This window comes from Triticum aestivum, chromosome 5D, assembly GCF_018294505.1.
Source record: "Triticum aestivum cultivar Chinese Spring chromosome 5D, IWGSC CS RefSeq v2.1, whole genome shotgun sequence".
Taxonomy (NCBI): Eukaryota; Viridiplantae; Streptophyta; class Magnoliopsida; order Poales; family Poaceae; genus Triticum; species Triticum aestivum.
Genome location: NC_057808.1, coordinates 523512334 through 523518170, shown reverse-complemented (window position 1 = coordinate 523518170; position 5837 = coordinate 523512334). Strand labels below are relative to the sequence as shown.

Genomic DNA, 5837 nt, shown 5'->3' with positions numbered 1-5837 from the left:
CAGCGTGAAGCGCATTTTGCACACTTATGAGATGTCCATGGGCCAGAGCATTAATCCGATGAAGTGCAGCGGGCTGTTTGGGGAAGCATGTCCAAGTGAGGAACAGCACAAGGTGTGGACTGCCCTTGGCATTGTCACAACACTGTTTGACGACAAATACTTGGGATTCCCCACTCCAGATGGGCGCATGTCACGTGGCAAGTTTCAGAATTTGCAATCAAGGCTTTTAAAGAGAATTATTGCGTGGGGAGACACACTGTCCTCAGCCGGGAAGGAGACGATGATCAAGGCCATCGTGCAGGCAATACCAACATATGTTATGGGGATCTTCAAACTGCCAATGTCTGTGTGCGATGACCTCAATCGCATGGTTCGGAACGTTTGGTGGGGAGCGTCGGAAGGGAAGCGGAAGACGCACTGGCTAGCATGGCCAAAAATCATGGCGCATAAATCTCAGGGAGGGCTGGGCTTCCGCGACTTTCGCTTGTTCAACCAGGCCCTCCTAGCAAGGCAAGCATGGCGTCTGCTAACCAACCCTCATAGCTTGTGTGCGCAGGTGCTTAAAGCAAGGTACTACCCTGACGGACGCCTCGAGGACACTGTTTTCTCCGGCAATGCATCCCCGACATGGCAGGCCATCCAACATGGACTGGAACTGCTCAAGAAGGGCATCATTTGGCGCGTGGGGGACGGGCGAAGCATTCGTAAATGGCGGGACCGGTGGGTTCCCAGGGAACCCTCGCGCCTTCCAATAACCCAGCAGGGCACCTGTCGGCTGCGCCGTGTGGCGGAGTTGCTGCACACGGACGGGTCTTGGCGCATTGACCTTCTCCGCCGCTACTTCCACCCGGCTGACGTCGAGGCGATCACCTCCATCCGCACGTCATCACGCGTCACGGACGACATAATATCTTGGGCACCGGAAAAGAACGGTATCTTCATCGTTCGGTCCGCCTACCGGTTCGCCATGGACGAGCGCGTTCGTCCACTGGCCACCGCCACGAGCAGGGCACCGGATGGTCGGCGCGCCATCTGGAAGACCATATGAGGGTGCCCTGCTCCCCCTAAGGTACGCGTGTTTGCTTGGCGCATAGTTACAAACTCGTTGGCGTCGTGGGCGAACAAATTTTCTCGGCACCTTGAGGTTTCTGACCAATGCCCTTTGTGTGACTCGAACGGGAGGACGTGTTCCATGCCCTTTGTAGGTGCCCTCTGGCGGTGGATTTGTGGCGCTCCATGGCAAGGGACTGGTCTATACCAAAGGTGGAGGACATCCGGAACTCGGGACCTGACTGGCTCTTCGGTTTGCTAGATCCCCTCGACGAAGCGACGAGGATGATTGTCCTCATGATCATGTGGAGGAACTGGCACGTCAGGAATGAGATCACACATGATAAGAAGCCCCTTCCAGCTGAGGCATCTCGTCGATTCCTACATGGGTATATCAACTCATTACTCTGCATCCAACAACACCCACATGCGGACATCATCAAGGGCAAGATGACGGTCCTCCCTCCCCAGTCTATCCTACGTCCCCAGAAGGAAGCAAAGGAGGAGAGGGCATGGTCCGCACCAAGGCCAGGTTTTGTCAAGCTGAATACTGATGGTAGCTATGTGATGGCGTCAGGAGCAGCCAGAGGAGGAATGATCTTGCGGGACGACCGGGGAGAGATCATATTTTCTGCATGCAGAGAACTTCGCACATGTGATAACGCGCTTGGAGCTGAGCTCGCGGCGTGTAAGGAGGGTCTGGAGCTGGCCCTGCACTGGACGGAGTTGCCGCTAGTGGTGGAACTAGATTGTGTAGAGGCCGTGGCTATGATCACACAGCGCGCGGAGGGCCGGTCAGTCTTTCGCGGCCTCGTCCAAGAGATCAAAGAACTTGTTGCCGGTGCTGATAGAGAGGTTTCTTTTAGTACTTGCTCTCGTACACAGAATAAATGTAGCCATGAACTTGCCTCCTACGGGCGTAGGACCCCAAGGACCGCCGTGTGGTTCCTGTCGGGGATCGAGTCGGTTGTACGGTTGGCCGAGGCTGAGAAGCCACCCTGATTATTGAGAATCTTTTTTCCCCCCGCAAAAAAAATGAAGTTTATCTTTCTACGTCATCGTTCCGATTTATTAGTGTACTCATATTTTGAATCAATTTTGAAATTTTATTTAAGTAGCAAACTATACGTAAGTTATATACTATAAATTTCATTAAATCCTTTTTAAATATGAGTTCAACACTATAATTTTGTGACTAATACAAACTTGTATTTTTCTAATCAAATATATAGCCAAAAATTGATTAAAAAAAGATTTGTTTAGGGCACATCTAGATGTGCCGTAGTTATTGTACATCTAAGTGACTCAATAAAATTAGAAAGAAAAAGAAAAAAGATAACAGAAAATGTTTGCACGAATCTTAATGTAAAATGAATGACATAGGATTTTAGCAAAACTGGAAAAAAAAAAGCATTGATTAACCTAGACAGCGGAAGTGCATCGGTGAATTGTTCGAAGACGAGCATCTTTTGTTTTCACCAAAAAAGTTAGTAACGCTTTGGAAACCATCCATGTGAATTGGCAAGTCACGATCCGAGGACGAAGCTGACTGCCGAATGGGCATTTCTTTTCTTTTCATGAAAAAAAGCAGATGCTTTGGGAACCATTCACGACGATTCGACGAAGCCACCCTGACCGCCCAATGGGATACATACGGTCTCAAAAAAAGAGAAATCAATTTAATTAATTATTAAGGAGACCTAGCTCAAGTCAAGAGAAGAGATCAAGAGAAGACTCCTCACTCCAGCAGCGGTCAGTCGCCCACTCCACTCCGCTCGGACAGAAGGAATCTTGTTCTCGGAAAAAGGAGGGAAGGTTGCGTGAGAGCAAGCAATGGCCTTCGCTGACGCAGCAGCACGGAGGCTCCTGCGCGGCGCAGGCGGCGGTGCGGCCAAAGGAATCGCCGTCGGCATGAGCTTCGGCCTCGACGGCATGTGGTAGCTCATCGCCGGCCTGTTCGCGAGCGTGGCTCACCTGCTCGTCCTGCCGTTCGAGGTGCTCGGGCACTGGCTGCAGGCGGCCATCGCCGCCGTTGCCCACCTGGTCGCCCTGCCGTTCGAGGCGCTCTCGCACTTGCTGCAGTCCGCCGCCGCCGCCGTCAGCTTCTGCTTCGACAGCCTCGTCGCGGCGCTCGGGAGCGCGGCCCACGCTCTGGCAGTGCCGTTCGAGGCGCTCTGGCATCTGCTGCAGTCTGCCGCCGCCGGCGTCAGCTTATTCTTCAGCAACCTCGTCGCTGCGTTCGGTAGCGCAGCCCATGCTCTGGCAGTGCCGTTCGAAACGCTCTGGCAGTGGCTCCAGGCCGCCCCCGCAAGCATCAGTTTCGGCTTCCACGGTCTGGGGCAGCTCATACACGGCTGCTTCGACAGCCTCGTCGCCGCGCTCGGGAGCGCGGCCCACGCTCTGGTGGTGCCGTTTGAAGCGGTCTGGCAGTGGCTCCAGGCCGCCGCCGCGGGCGTCAGTTCCGGCTTCGACGGCTTCTGGGAGCACACGCAGGGCATCTTCGCCGACCTCCCCGCCGCGCTCGCCGGCGCTGCCCACAACCTCGTCCTGTCGTTAGAGTCATTCTGGCGGTGGGTGCAGAACGCCGTCGGCGGCATCAACCTCGATCTGGACGGCTTTTGGCCGCTCGTCCAGCGCTTCGTCAACACGGCCGCGAGCAAGGCCCACGAGCTCGTCCCGGCCTTGGAGGCGCTCTGGCGGTGGCTCAAGGACGCCGCTGCCGTCGCGCTCCCTTACGTGCTGGCCATCGCCGCGGTCGTTTGCGTCGCGGCCCTGGTCTGGCACTGCTGGCAGATCCTGTGCACCGCCGCCGTTCAGGTGGCGAAGGCGCTCGTCCAGGTCCTCTGCTCCTGCTGGGGCTGGTTGTATGGCGTTGCCATGCTGGTCGGGCCGTGCTGCGGCCACGTTACCATGGCCGCCCCGGGCGTTGCCGGCGGGCTGCTGATATCACGGGTTGCGTTCGAGACGGCCCCGCGGCTGTTCTTCCAGATCTCCCGCTCCGCTGGCGGCGCCGTGGCCACTGCTGTCTTCTCCACGCCCACCATCGCCTCGGCGGTCGCTGCGCCGGTCGCCGCCCTTTTCAGCGGCTGATTAAGCCGACGTTTTCAATGTAATTTGTGCTCTACCAGCGCGCGTACTCTATCTTGCTTGGCTTCCAAAGACAATGTATGATTTCCAAAGACAATTTGCGCGGATCATCGTGATGATAATCTTTTGTTATATTCCAGATTTTCTTCTCGCAATGGATCATCAGTTCATCACAAACGACAACAACATTGGGTAAAGCTAGCAATGTAGTGCGATCCACATCTGATCTACTTCTTTTAGAAAAGCATGAATCGTACTACTACTTTTTTGGAACTATGTACGAGACCTGCTTGGCCGAATCATATCGACGACCTATTACTATTAGCACGATGGAATAAATTTGCTTATTTTTAGGATGATGGCTACTCTCACTCTGAAGGTGGTTTGTTCCATCTGCAAGAAGAAATGATACCCTCAATTTATACTGTTCATTTTTTCCATTAAAAACTGTCCGTCTTAATGAAAATATTGCTCCTTCCTCGTACAAAATGTTCTGTTTAGTTTCATTCTTTAAATCGTTCCTTTTCAAGAGGAAAACATTTCTTCTTCATAAAAGATGTTATGCTTTCTCTGGTTATACCTCATTTTTAAAACTCTAATATACATATTGTTAATTACTCCCTCTGTAAACCAATATAAGACGTCTTATATTAGTTTAGAGAGGTGTAACCTCGACTAGCAACTGAACTAAGGGAAAGTAATTGAGCGGCATCGTTGGGGATGATTTTCCGAATAAGTAATTTTACTAGTGCCGGTATGTACCTGTGGGCAATCCCCCATCCATCAGTTTCCTCAAGATCCGTGCAGATTTTATACTCTATTTCCATATATAGATTACATATAGCAATACATGTACTAGTGTCAGATATTGTCAGTTTTTACAGAAGAGAGAGAGAGAGAGTTAGAGTGGAGAGCACCGTGCATGCATTCTCTCACGCCATACATATGACATGCATTTTATAATTATCCTCACATTTTTAATGATTCATATCTTTTAAACCAAATATCCATTATTGAAACTTTTTGTATATTTGAATTCATAGTGACAAGACCTTCAGAACAAGATCAATTTTGTATATGTTTGAAATATATTTTATTATATGTTTCAATTATCTTTGAAATCTCTTTCATAAAACATTACATTGTTTCACTATTTCATAAAGTTCTTTCTAGTGTTCCGCTTATTTTCACAAACTGGAATATGGAACTCACAAAGACACGGATATATTTGATATATTAGTAAATTAGAATTTAATATATTTTTTATAACAAATTACGCACAATGAACGCAACCAAATTCTCATATTTCAAATAACCAAGTTAACATATTGTTGACGCTGTCGAATAAGCAAATTGACAAACACACTAAAAAATTGAGTAAAATACATGGACAGCAATGCTACAATTTAAACGTGTTTGAAATAGTCAATTTCCCGTATTTTAAATAACCTATTTCACATATTTTTCACACACCGGAATAAGCAAATTGACAAACAGACTGAAATATGTTTCATATATTTGAAAAATATCAGTTTCACATATTTTAGATAATCAATTTCAATTTTATTGAAATAACCCATTTCACATATTTTCACAAACTGGAATAAGAAAAGTGGCAAACAGACTGAAACATGTTTCATATATTTGAAAAATACCAGTTTCATATATTAAAAAAACTGTTATATTTGAACTACTTCTAA

The 5837-nt window shown here is 49.0% G+C and overlaps 1 pseudogene; it reads left to right on the top strand.

The window, feature by feature from the left end:
• Positions 1-2785: 2785 nt before the first annotated feature.
• LOC123125949 (uncharacterized) lies at positions 2786-4532 on the top strand (annotated as a pseudogene).
• The last annotated feature ends 1305 nt before the right edge of the window (positions 4533-5837 follow it).